Below are 15,213 nucleotides of genomic sequence, written 5' to 3' on the forward strand. Positions count from 1 at the left end.
GAGGAGGGTTAAGGCGTGGGTATGAGCGACCTTGAAGTACAGGTATCTGGAGAAGGGAAGCAACGAGTTACCCCAAATCACAGCGACAGGTAGTGACTGGGCCGCCGAGTGCTAATATATATGTATTTTGGAAGGTTCGTGTTTGTTTTAAATTTGGGGCGTTTTTCCAAAATTTGATATTTTTGGTGATATTTCAAAAAGCGACACGCCAAAGACAATCTTTTTGCACATACTTTGTTATTGCTAATACAACTCTTTTCTGCATACCTACGTTACAATTCGTTTTGGTGATTTAGTAATATTATAAATTTTGTGACTGCATGTTTGCGTTTTCGATGCGATTTTAGGCTTACCGTGATTTAACGTTGATATCTGGTCTTGCTCCTTTTATAATTTTACTTTGATCGTCGGCTTTTGTAAATAACAGAATGTAGATTGACTCTGAATAAGTCTCGTAGTCCTCTTGGTGGGTTTTTTTATGATATATTTAGTTTGTATTTGCATGTAACAACTCAAAACCGACCTCTGATTTCAGGGTTGAAGGCTGTTTTCGGAATACCCGTGGACTCAAACAAGTGCACGAGTGGCGACTATGGTTTTATATTTCCCGCATTGATGATTGCGTCTGCGCCTAACAATATACTTCTTTTTATATGTTGACTGTAGCGGATACAAATAATTGGTTACATGTCAATGACCATTAACTTCAGGGATAGACCCTTAGATTATTTATGCGCCTTTCTATCATGCAGTATCTTTACCCGCAGACATATGCCCGTGTCATGTGCCAATATTATATTACGTAACGTTAAAAGTTAATCCTTTTCTTTGACTTTGAAGAAACTGTGTGATTCTATGGCCTAGCGGTCTAAGGCGTTGTGGTTTCTTAGTTGCTATTTTGGGCGTCGCTTGTTCGAACCGTGCGTCTGTAAAAAACGTGGCCTACTGAGCTGAAATTTAACAGAGTTGCCAATAATACCTCTATCAAACCCTCTGTAAAAAGATTAAAACATTGAACAAGTAGATCTCGAGTTACAAATTAAATCACCAGCTTCCCTTTGAAATTTCCATACTCCTTTCGAATCATGCTAAGAAGACACCTTTCTGAACATAAATGTGAAGTTTCGTGCTCATTTGATGTATTTTTCACCTGATTTCAACCCTAAACGTTTTCTTATAGCCCATACCATCTACAACTTGCTGCTTGCTATACCTTGTTTAGAACTTTCAAAAGAAGTACCTGAATGTGCAACCATAACTGTTTCAAAATAGCCCGCAAAAGTCATGCAGGTAACTCCGAGGTCATGTATTGAATTGTTTTGAATGAGGTATACTACGGGAACCAGCCCCTTTTGTTAGAAGTCACACATGGGCATGATGAGTGAAGTGGATAACCTCTATTGTTGTGAATGAGTCAATGACCTTCAATGACAGTTAAGATTTAATTTGCATACACCTACTTATTGGTCATATTAAACCCAATAACATCGACATTTTTGGTTGTGAAAAAAAAAGTTTACCTGGACTTTTGCAATTTTGATTTTGTGCCATATCGGCCATCTTGGATGATTTTTGGCAAATGTTCGCTAAATGCATGATTTCAATGCCTCGGTTTGAAAAAATAATTTATGCCATTGACTTGTAAAGTGCCATTTCATAAGAAACCCCTTTCACAATATACTTGTTTCATGTTTGCATATATGTTAAAATAAAGAAATATATAAAGGTAAATATATGCTTATGCCAATTTTGCTCCCAATTGATATTTTTGGACCTTGTCATTTTATTTCGTTCCAATGACCGGTCAGAATGGGAAACTTTGAAAATTCATAATTCGAAAAGTTTTTGACCGATTTTGACCATTTAACCACCAAAATACTTCTATTGATGAGTTCTATCCAGAAAACAATCTTTTGTAGCAATAGGGACAACATGAAATTTTGATTTATCCCTACTTATAGAATAATATATACAATAGAGATAATTCCGCAGGTAATCCCATCGCATCTATTCATACATAGTCCTTTTGTTCGCAAGTACTAGACATCCAATCTCTGACGTTATCCTTCCATAAATCCATGGAAATAAACGGTGGAATAGTATTATTAAATACGAAAAAGGTGAATCGATAATTGACTTTATTTTCTTTGTACCGCACATAAAAGGCAATAGATTGTGTACTAGAAGCTGTGTGTTTTAAGCGAAGGGAATTCTATTGTGTTGTAGACTTCCATCATTCTTTTGTCCACGTGTGTTTTCGCCGCAGCTGTAAAACGGATGATGGAATGCAGTTTAATATTCCTGCCAAGGCCGAATCATTTCACATTTTTGTGCATTATATTGTAGCCGACGGGGACCCAGTTATGGGTGCCAGTGAGGTATAGGAATGCGTGAAATGGGATTCGTCTATATCATATTTTCAAATATTACCCAGTAAGCCTACTGAACAATTCATAAACTCAAGGACATTAATGACGTGAAAGAAACGCAACAATCTGGCAATAGAACCCAATATGTTCCATGTGTTGATATGGTGTATGTTTTTGAACCACCAATGAGTGACTTTTTTAATGTAATATTTCTAAAGGCCCAGTGGTTAAGGCGCAGGTCTCGTAAACCCGAGGTCATGGGTTCGATTCCCAGGCGGGATCACTTTTCTACTTGTCTCCTTAATTATTTGCGACGGCGAACCTGGTGAAAAATTATATTTATTTGTATAATTCCCGTCGATCATGCCACTGTTTTTCTATGTTTCTAAAGGCAATTCAAACATTCATTATGATATTTATGAATGAGGTTAAAGGAGTATTTCGTGATCCTAGCATCCTCTTTTTATGACATTTTTCAGTACATATCCACGAAAAATGCCTATTCCCAAAATGTCAGTTGCTTCCGATGTTGCGTTTACGAGTTATGTATGATTAGGTGTATTACACTGCTCCATAGACAATGCGTTGTAATTTCGTTCTGGTGCACCAGAACGAAATTCAAATTTCACGATATTTTTGCAAAACGAATTAATCTGCAAGAAATATTTTGTACATAAACATTATGTAGCCAGAAGTTTCCAGTGATATAAAAATCTCAACTTTTTTTGAGAAAAGTGGGGGGATGAGGCTGTGGATCACGAAATGCCCCTTTAAGATATAGATATATTTTGTTGACATTAAAATGACAGTTATCAATGCACTGGCAGTTATATTTTTCTTTACAATGTACTTCCCTTTGAGACCTGGGATTGATGTGAACAAGTAACACCTAGCCATGACATTTACATTTATGTTTATGATGATGGCGGTCCTATGTTCCTATGTTGAGGCAAGGGAGGCTCTTTTTATTGTTTTTTGCCCCTGCCTATTATGAGTACGCAAGTATACGTTTAGGCTTTTGTTCTGGCACCCGTGCAAGTTTTGCTTGATGCATTAATAGAGTAAGAATTAGGCACCGAAATAGCTTCAATCGCCCTTAAACTTATTTTTTCAACTTCACAGGTTGACACTCCATGCGTAATCAAATACAAATGTAGCGTCTGTTTTGAACACCATGCACTTTCAAAGCAATAATAATAATAATAATAATAATAATAATAATAATAATAATAATAATAATAATATTAATAATAATAATAATAATAATAATAATAGTTTTAAACTGTTAAGAAAGCTATGTCAAGTTGGTTATGTAGCCTATATTTCACACACTTTAAAGAATAGTACATGTACAGAAGATATTATTATTCTAGACAAACAAAATTGTATATGATGCACCTTTGCATGACGGATAATAGGTATAAAAGAAAATCAGTTCCAACCTGTGGTTACAACTAAAGTGCAAAAGAGTATACCATAATTCACAATAAAAAAGACCTAGGGCATGTACTTTGGTTAAGGTCATTACAATGTAGTTATTCGTGCATGAAATCCACGATGACATGTTTTGCAACGCCCAAGTAGTATCATGATAGTTTAAGTAAAAGAAATTCAAGAAAGTGAAATTATTCAGTTTGTCTGTTTGTCTGTTTGTTTAAACGGTCGGTCCGTGTGGAGACACACTAGGGTCCTGATGGAACTAGGCTCAAAGAAAATGCTCAAGCCAGCTAAAAAGCATATTATAAGCATACTGCTCTATATGGAGAAGGGAAAAACAGATTTGAAGGTAAACATGATAAGGCCCGGTCACACTGTGACGAATAGGGGTGTGAACGGCAAGCGACGTTAAGGGATCTAGAATGAGCGTTTATTGCGTTTCGACAGTATTTTTGAGGACATGAGAGCACCTCAGACCTATCGAATTGCATTCTGAATACGAAGCATGTCTTTCTGATATCAAATAATTTTCATTTTTGAAAATCACAATATAATACAAATTTTATGACAAATTATAAAAATTTAATATTTTTCAAATTTTGATATATAACAGTCCTCGAAGTAATTATATAAATCTAATGATATATTTAAAGTGTATGTAGTTGGGAGGAAAAGCCGACGGTCAATTGAAAATGTTGACTTCATATTGAAGATATGGATTTTTTTCCAAAAAGACCTATTTTTTTTTGTGTTTTGGAAAAAAAATCCATATCTCCAATACGAAAGGTCAAAATTTTCAATTGATCGTCGGCTTTTCATCCCACCTACATACACTTTAAGTATAAATCATCAGATTTGTAAAGTTTACTTCGAGTACTGTTAAATATCAAAATATCAATTTTAATGATTTGCCATAAAATGTGTATTAAATTGCGAATTTCAAAAATCAAAATTATTTCATATCAGAAGGACATTCTTCGTATTCAGAATGCAATTCGATATGTCTGATGTGCTCTAATGTCCCAAAATAAATACTGTCCAAACGTTCATACCCCAGCCCTTAAATTATTCGTCGCGTTCGTCGGCAAATTTTGAAAATGTTGTGACGGCAAAATAAGTAGTTGTGATTTTGTTGGAGACCGCAACCCTCATTTCTTTGACGTCTCCATACCGTGCGAATCCGTCTTTAGTCGTTTTGAGGTCGTCACAATTTCGTTGGTAGTCGTTGTCAACGACCATTGACGGAAAAACAACGGCAAGTGACTTCACATCTCGAACCCTGACGACACATTGTGGCAAGTAACGAAATTGTAACGATCTTGGTGCGGTAGTGACTTGCGAATTTTGTCCGGAGGGTGACGGATGTTGACTGTTGATGGCGGGTCCTTTGCGAGTACCTGCGGCATTGAAACGGTGGTCTGCGATGGGTTACGATTTTTAAACGATGTTCCACGATTTAAAACTTTGTGTGCCATTTTTTTACATGTTTTGACGTCAGTTCGATTTCAATAGACTGTCCGGCACGATGCAATTTTGAATTTCATATAAAAAATATCAATAATAATAAAAATATTAATATTTTTATTGTTATTGATATTGATGTTAATATTTTTGATTATTATTGATATTGATATTTTGATTATTATTGATATTGATATTTTATTATTTTTGATATTGATGATATATTTTTGATTATTATTTATATGTTGATGTTAATATTTTTGATTATTATTGATATTGATATAACAGTTTGGATTTTTAATGATATTGATTTTAATATTTTGATTATTATTGATATTTATATTAAGTTTTTTGATTATTATTGATATGTGTAATATTTTTGATTATTATTAATATTGATATTAATATCTTTGATTATGATAATTGATATTGATGTTAATATTTTTGATTATTATTGATATAGATATTTTAATAGTTTAGATTATTATTGATATTGATTATTGATATTTATATTTATATTATTTTTATTGTTATTATTGATATGTGTAATATTTTTGATTATTATTGATATTGATGTTAATTTTTTTGATTATTATTGATATAGATATTAATAGTTTGGATTATTATTGATATTGATTTTAATATTTTTGATTATTGTTGATATTGATGCTAATAATTATTTTTGGTTATTATTGATATTGAGGTTAATATTTTTGATTATTATTGATATTTTTGAGTGGATAACCAGAACGCTGTGAAGAGTGGGAACGCTTAAATGCACTATACGACCCGCACACACACAGGCTTTGATGTCGGCAGCTGGCAGCTGCCGTTCCTTGCCGCAAGCAAATCCGCTGCCAGCCGTCTGACCTTGTTGCTTGTTGTCGGGCTCCGTCGAGATATCTTCACTCGCCGCCCAGACAACGTCCGGTTTTGGTCGCTAGTCTCCGTTTCCTGTCGCACCCTTTTGTCCCTTGCCGTCGTGTTGTCGCTGAAGGTCGTTCCCACTCGTCGGCGAATCTTGTTTTTCCTCTTTTTGCCGTCGCTTTGCCGTCAACATTTTGTGATTTTCACGTTCGTCACCTTTCGTTGGTTATCGTCCGTCATAGTGTGACCGGGCCTTAAAGAACAAGAAAACGAAGGCTACTCCCAACAATCAAGTGATCAATGTTACTGTCAGCCTTGGGTCAAGTGAAAGGAATCGCTTAATCCAATATCAACAGCCACTAAGGCTTGTGTTAAGAAAATACACACGATGATATTAATATAGAACCATTGCTTTAATTGATACAACAACCAACCGTTAACCATGCATGAAAAATTGCTATTGCCATACAATATGTTGTGATTCGTGCCTATAAACAGGCGCTTTGCCTAGTACGCTCTCGTGGAAAAATTGAGTTAGCTTGAAATTCCCCTGGACAAGGAACTTACTGCTAATTTGTCTCGTTGTAACCCGTACGGAACTCGGGGAGCTGATCCATGTTGCGAAGGTTATTTGTGGAATGTCTAGGGTGTGCGTTCTTAAAGCAGCAAAGTCCCTGAATTGTTGTTTAATGGTTTATGGAAGCGACAAGCTGTAAAGTGTGCTGAGGCTTGTGGATCAACGTCTGGGTGTTGTGCCTGTGCGTAACGCACTATAAATTACTGCGCTTTTTTTTATTTACCGGGACACGTATGCGCGTGCGCACGACGCGCGTGAAACGTAATGCTAAAATGGGTCAAAATTAGGGATAATCGTTGCCTAAAAAATGACAAACGCAAGATAAATATCACAAATTAGGTCAATTTTGTCCTGGTATTTTGGTGGTAGGTACGTCACTACTAGTTACAGTGATAATATTTCAGGGCGCCCCACGGACGGACGGGCTGGTTAAGGAAATAGCGTGTCCAAAGACAAATTAAGTAGCCCGTTTAGGTGGTGCGGATGGGCTCTATATTACCAGACTTTTCCCTATTCCGGAAAAAACAACACTCATATATTGGGATTAGAAAAATATTATCCAGCATTACCAAAATCCTATTACTTTGATTAGCTCTAACTGACCATGAAAGTCATGTGATGTGCGGCATGACTTACAGGAATAACTCGTGTGGCACGTTTTGTCCAATAAAAGAGAAGACTGGTGCCTCCGTGAAAAGCCTGGTGTCTTGGTTTAATTTCTCAAGTTGATCCAAAAAGCTGCTATGTCGATCAAGAAACCAGGATTTCCATCTATAAACATGGTTTCTTGTTACAAAAGAGTGAGAGAGAGAGCAACTAGCGCAGTATCTGTCATATTTTTTGCACCACGATTCACGAAGTTTAGTTAAAGTTATATTATAACATTTCTGTAAAAATAAATTAGTATTTATTTTCCATAAAATGTTAGCTTTTACTGTCAGATATGTCCCCTTTTAATTTTGAGCCGAACAAGTGAGGTAAAGCTTAGAAAATTGGAATTTACTACTAGCGCCCATGCATGTTACTCCCGCGGTTGTAATACGGTACAATCCTCGGGGTGTGTGTGTATGTGTATCCTGCACGCCGTGTACGTACTGTGCATACGTGTTCGACTAATATTTCCATCGTAATAATAAAACGCGGTTCCAGCGTTTTATTCAAAATCTCGGATATTGACAAAACTACAGCACCTAAAGTCTTGAATTTTGCAGAGTATCTTTATTGATTAAAGTACATTACAATCGTGTAAAAACCAGAATTAAAAAAAATTGAGGGTGTTCTCCTCAGCAAAAGTTTTAATATGGCTTTAAGAGTTCATTTTTTTCATTTATACGTGTCTCAGATTGCAAATACGGTGTTAATAGCTCGCCTATAACATACTAGAGAGTGATTCGACCACTCGCCTAGGATCATGCTAGCGAGTGATTAACTACTTCCTTTTAAAATCTACACCATAAGGCCCGGAGTTCATGACTTTTTGCTAAAAACCAGATTGTCGTTGAGATAAGTTTTAAGGGTAGGGCCGTGTGTCCTGCACTCGCCACCCTTAGCGTTACATTACAAATATTATGAATTTTTACACCGATCGAGTTTCTAATTAGATTATCTCCACAATTTTTAACCCTAAACTAACAAAAGTATACATTTTCGAAAAAGCTGAAGGCATAAGCAATCCAAATATGCACATTTTAACTATACAGGGTGACCGTCAAGTTATACAGGGTGGAATAAAAAAGATTCAGATAAAAAATGGGTTACTTAATGCATTTCTCATTACCAACTTGCAATGATAAACTGGAAGTAAACAACATTCATTTGGTTAGAGGACTTAGAAGAAACCAAAATCACAGTTGTTTGGTAATCTCGGAATACAGGGTGTTTCAAATTAAGTTAGAATTTTTAACAATTCAACATATTTTGAACTGAAACATTTTGCCTCACATTTTGAACACATCCACATTACTTACTACAGTGCTTAATATGAAAACAGGTAGTTTTGTGTGGAAAAGTTTGTATTTTCTAGCCTTAACCAATCATAAATGATTAAAAACAATTAGTTGAATTGTTTAGCTGTAAGGTCAGGAGTCTTTTAGATGCTAAATAGAGTTAAAATCCAATTTACAGCCTTTACAGAAGCATAGTATGCACTAAAAATATCAATCCTATTGAGTTTGTGTGTACCACATCCCCCACCTCCACATCCCTCACCTCCGCCACCCTGCCAATTCTGAATTCTATGAAGCACAGTGTCAGTAGTAAAAAAGCTAAAGAATTTCTTTTTACAGGGTTGAAAGCGCATTTTATTTAGAAATAAAATGAGACCACAAGCATGACAATAACTTCTTGCTTGGCAGAGATATCATCATTTAATTTGAGTCGACTTTGGAAAAACGTAACATCGCCACCTTTTATAGGTGGCGAGTTCAGTACACACGGCCGTAGACGAGGTATTGTTGATAGAATCAGCCACAAAAATCGATTTTCAATATCCAAATCAATATATTTTTGAAAAAATAACACTTTTGTAAAAGTTCAATCTACAAATTAAACACTTTGAAAACGTTCTTGATTTATTGTTGTTAATGAGTAATGTACATTCCTCTTCCAATGTCCTCTTTATAACAAGAACCACATGTCCTACAAAAGTATATATGTGATATTTGAATTCTTCTACACACTCGCTATAAAATAATCAATGCAATATTTGCCAAAGCTCACTACCATTCGCAAAGAGTTTACAATAGTTGCTAATCTTAAATTGCTTGATAGAAATTGCATCCAATTTAAAGGAGGAATGTGTGTAAATACGTGGTTTATACATTTCCCAACGATTATGCATGTCAAATACTGCGCGCCTAAAACCATCGGTCTGATAATGAAAGCTGTAAATATGAAATTATGGGTGAGAATAAAATTATGATAAAAATAATATAATACCTTGTTTCTAAAGGAAATATTTGTTTACTTACCAACTTCTACAGCAAAACTCGCAAGAGAAATTGCCAGAAATATGATCCAAACATGTAGTTCCATGGCCGCGGTGGTTCCTGTTCTACTAGTACCTTTGAGGTTATTTAGATACTGAACAAATACCAATAGATAATTATGCCGCTCGCTATGAGCGATTAAGCCTACGGTTTGGTTTTATTACTTTGGAAGGAACGACCACTTTCATTGGTTACTATTAAATGACTCGCCTACTGTATGTTCAGGTAGACGTGAATATAGATATTATACAAAATCATTGAAGTGTCGAGCGGTATACCTTAGAGTTGTCTCATAGGCATATCCCTGGTTTTGCTTATACCGTTTAAGTTCACTTAAGCTGAGTTAGATATTATAAAGGCATTCAAATGAGCGATTTCGCTCTGCATCGGGCTTTGACTATCAGACATGACCTGTCATGGTAATAATAATAATAGTTAAATAAATGAACAGAATGCTTTGCTTTAAAATGCAGCAATGGATCCCTTTAAAATGACCCATTGACACCTTGTATAACACCTTGTGTAACATCAGTGAAAAAACATAATAAAATAAAACAAGATAATAATAATGGCTATCCTTAACACTGAACGCTCATGGTAAAATGCTCTATTATGTCGAGGAAGCTTATTATGTCACATCAGACGACAACGGTTCCATTTATAGGCTTCGTTTTTGCAAAATTATACAACATTAATAAAGACACCTCGGTTGCAAGTTTTATCTAGTTTTAATAGGAATAAGATCATTGGTATTATAAATAGGACCAGGAGGTTCGAATGGTTACAACAATGCTGGACCTAAGATATTCTTGAACACTGCAATCTTATTGGTTCTTAGCTTTTTGAACCAATTGGAGGTGCATAGCAACAACGTGACTGATCGATTCTAAGCCCTGCATACATTGTAAAATGTAGGATTCAATTTGATTAAAATGTGTTATACTTAAAGGAGTATTTCGTGATCCTAGCATCTTTCCTTTTATGCCATTTTGCAGTAGATATCTACAAAAATGATTCCCAAAATTTCAGTTGATTCATTTACGTATTGTTATGTGTTGTAATTTTGTTATTCAAATATCACGATATGTTTGCTAAACGAACTAATCTGCAAGATATTTTTTGTATATAAACATTTATGTAGCCAAAGCTTTCCAGAAGTATAAAAATCTCAACTTTTTTGGAAAAAAGTGGGGGGGGGTGATACTGTGGATCACAATTTTTTATTTAAATTCAAGTGCTTACGAGAATAAGAATATGAGTATGAAAATAAAGGTGTTTGTTTTTAGCTGCTGTCTTGCATCTATCGTTTCATATAACACGACCGATATCATCATTTTTGGCGTAAAAAGCCATCAGCTTCGCCTCGTTGTTTTACTTACAGTATTTACATTAACATTATTATTATTATTATTATTATTATTACTATTATTTTCATATTAAAAACAATACATCAAAACGACAAAACAAAACCTTATGGAGGAGTAGGCTGGTAAGCCAATATGGCCTGATATAGCCTACCCCTTCTTATTTCTTCTGATACATTGGTCTGAAAAGGATTTCTTATTATTTTTTAATTGCAAATCATTGATGTATCTTGTTTTGTAATTATGAATTTCTGATTGTTTTCTGAAGTAATCTTTAAACGCTACAGGTAAATCGTTTGTTTCACGTTTAAGGGGTGGGTTTGGAATGGCAGGTTGGTCAGGGGTGAAAAACAGATTGTCGCCTTTTGGCAAGAAGACATGTTTCATAATGTACAGTAAAAAACAACAGAGTAATACTCAAAGTATCTTTTTTAGGGCCAAATCTATAAATCCCGGTCATGAGGCACCCCCTCTGTTGTTAAAAATGACATGCGTTTGTTTATCATCGCTCAGCAACTGTCGCTAGAGAAATTGATTGACAGACACGCAAATGATTGACAGCATATATTAGCATAATCATGATAATGGGGTCAAACACACCTCCGACACACCCCTGCTTTTGGACCAATCAGAATTGGCGATTCCCGAATGTTTGTACCGGGCTCGAAGTTTACACTCACACATCAGCCGTAAATGCAGGTCGAAGAAATGTCCGGAGACAAAATATCAACGTAAAAAGGCAGATTGTAATAGAGTCCATGCGAGAAATAGGGTAAGTTTATGGGGGAAGAGATACACATGTATCTACCTTTCTATTTTCTCAACATTGAAACCCCTATACAAATGTTTAAGTTTAAGCAATAATTTAACAATGACAATGTGCATTCCACATGACATACGCATACGATACGGGACCTCAGTCTGAGATAGTGTGTGATGATAAAGTGTGTGATGATAAAATGGGTCACCATTTAATATGTTTTTTGTTCGGGCGGGGGGGGGGGGCAACAAAGCAACAAAGCAGTCTTCCTACTACAGATAAGTCAATTATATTTGATATGTTTTAAAGTGTATTTTGTTCTCCTAGCATCCTCTTTTTATGACATTTTTTTCCGTAGATATATCCACAAACAAATTCCAAAATGATTCTGATTTAGCGTTTGAGAGTTATGCATGAATGTTTACACTGCTCCATCATGTCCGTAAACAATGTTTTGTAATTTCGTTCTGGTGTATCAGAGCGTAATTCAAATGTCACGATATTTTTGGTAATGGAATTAATTTGTAAGTAATTTTGTGTACCGTACATATATTAGATCAACCTGACATATGTTTTTCTCTTTTATCTCTATGCACATGTTGGAGAAGTTGATGATTATTTTGGATACCCGGCTATTAGTTTGGATTTGCTTCGGGCCATGTTTCATTTGAACATTGTGGGGGAGTTTGTTTCCTTTATTCTGCCAGGTTGTTGTTGGGCCATCATACCATGATTTTAACACTGATGATTTAATTTGTGACCTGGCAGGTTTTTCTTCCATTACAATTAATTAAATTATCTTCATAGACTTATGTCATAATTTCTGTATGATTTAATTTTATCACATGTCCTTGTTGTCGTCCATATCAAAACTGCTACATCAAGGCTGCTACATGTGTCTCATTTCACATAATGGCTAGGAATAAATACCAGACTCATCTCAAAATGGAGGTCACTTCAAATCATCCCAAATCACATGGTTAAGGAATAAAGAGAACATTCCTAAATCATGTAACTTGGGGATGATTTGAAGTGACCTCCACTTATCGAAGTAAGTCAAAAGTGGTAAGAGATATGACAGCAAAAAAACATTACTGGACCACAGTTTATTGTAAAATGTTTTTGGTTTTATTTACACACATGTTACAGTGAACAAATTGTTACAATATACAACATTGTATTTCAGTAATTGGTATCATATTAATAATAAAGTACTTTTTTAACATGTAGTCCGGCTGCAAGCCATTGCTTCATCAGATGGTTTTTAGTTTTTAGTTTTCAATTCACCATAGACTTTAACAAAATGTGACCAGCTTTTAATTTTCACCCTTGTAAAACTTTCACCTTGGATATCTGAAATTGGTTGACAATTTACCACCCCTCAAAATCTGTTTTGGCAACCCCCATAGAATTATAACAACAAAGACAAAAAATTTTATTTGCAAAAACAACCTATACACCTTTCGTAATTTACCACTTTGTTGTCGTTGGTGGCGGTTTGCTTGGCTAACTATAATTAACTGAAAGCGAGGCTAAAGATTTCAAATGAGACTGGGTACATATGTAGTACAAGTACAATAGAAGTATGTGTTTAGCATCTTCCTAATTTTAATTTGTATAATTAATTAGGGTTCATTTCTTGACAAAATTAAATGAACTCTAATAGCCTTTAATTACTTATGCAGATTAAAATGAGCAAAATGCTAAACGTACAATTTTCCTTGTACTACACATACCAAGTGTACCTACATAGTCCTTATGTAATTTGTATGTAACTTACATCTTTAGCCTTCCTTTCAGTTTTCTGCTTCGCGAACTCCATCCTAATTGGAATTAGCACCGGGAGTTGGCATAGCCAAATGTCGCCAACGGCAGCAAAGTGGTCAATTACGAAAAGGGTGAATACATTGCTCTGCCACCGGACTAATGGGCTATTCCACTTGAAATTCATGTTACCCATGTGGAACATTTTTGAAATATCACAGGGGCAGAATGTTTTCAAATGTAACTTGTCAGGCTTAATCATTTGCAAACTCATACTTCCCTGTATTATGGCTATATCTTCCACAACTGGAGTGGGTATTACAAATTTATGGAAGTTACCCAATTGTTGATTCTATTCAAAACTCATACTCCATCTGTGGAAGACTACCTAAATCTTCCACAGGGGTAGTGTGGATTTTAAATGGAATAACCGAATATGTCATCAAAATGTGATATACAAAATTAGTTTTTATTATGAAACTATCATGTCACTAATCTATATGCAATCCTTAATTGAAGTTCTTCTTTCAAAGTAACAACTGATTAAATGAAACATGTTCAACTGTATCAAATGTCAACTGTATATAACTATGTATATAAATATCCCAATAGGCCTAGGCAATGTAACAATTATTCATCATCCCATAGCAAAGATATACGATATGGCCCAATTTGGATTCTTTGCATTAAATGAGCGTAACTTTCGATGGACTATGCTAAAATGAGAATGATACATAACATGACGGTAATTGCCATAAAGGGACGGGCATGCAGGGTCACTGTAAATGGGAATTTGTATACATGGTTTTGCATTGTATCAAAAGTAATGCTGCTAAGCACATACAAGTATACATTTTCAAAAAGAAAATACTCTAGTGCTGGCAATATACATAATATCTCCACAGGGAAAACAAATTGGCATAGAAAATAAAAAGTAGGAGTTTTCTCAAAGAACTGCTCATTTCGGAAAATGACTAGTTTTTTGAGAAAAGTCCCAGATTTGATTTTCCATGCAAATTTGTCCATGTAGGGTAGATATTCTGTATTTTGCACACACTATTACCTTATGACATTTGTATGACATTTATCTTCATGCCTACTCATTGATGGTTTCCTACTCATATTTATTATTGCATTTTACATTTACAAGCTGTAATTCCAAAGTTAAAGCCTGACATTATTTCCTTTCAACATTTTGTCCAGGGATGCTAAAACGGAATGCTTTTATGCACTAAGTAATGACTGCACAAAAGTAATCCTTCAAATTCATGTCATTATTCTTGTTCATGATTCCCACACACTTCATAAATAGAATTGATCACAACTTGAATTCCCTCCTGTGGTTAGTCTCTGTCAATGAAGAGACCAGGTCAGTAGGATATCATTATAATGTAGAGGCAGTATATGACCCAGATGGGTCAATGAGTGACATAAATTCTCCTTGTGTGGTGTTTTTGGGCGTGAGCCAATGTGTGCATTGCTTTTCAAATGTCGGTTGAAAAAAAGAGGTGAAAGCAGTGCAACTTAATAGTTTGTAATCAAATAATTAACACAACTCCTACATGTAGAGTACAACACAACTACTCATAATACTTATGGTGTATTGTAAAACTGTTCTGGGTATCAG

This window comes from Amphiura filiformis, unplaced genomic scaffold (genome assembly GCF_039555335.1).
Source record: "Amphiura filiformis unplaced genomic scaffold, Afil_fr2py scaffold_386, whole genome shotgun sequence".
Taxonomy (NCBI): domain Eukaryota; kingdom Metazoa; phylum Echinodermata; class Ophiuroidea; order Amphilepidida; family Amphiuridae; genus Amphiura; species Amphiura filiformis.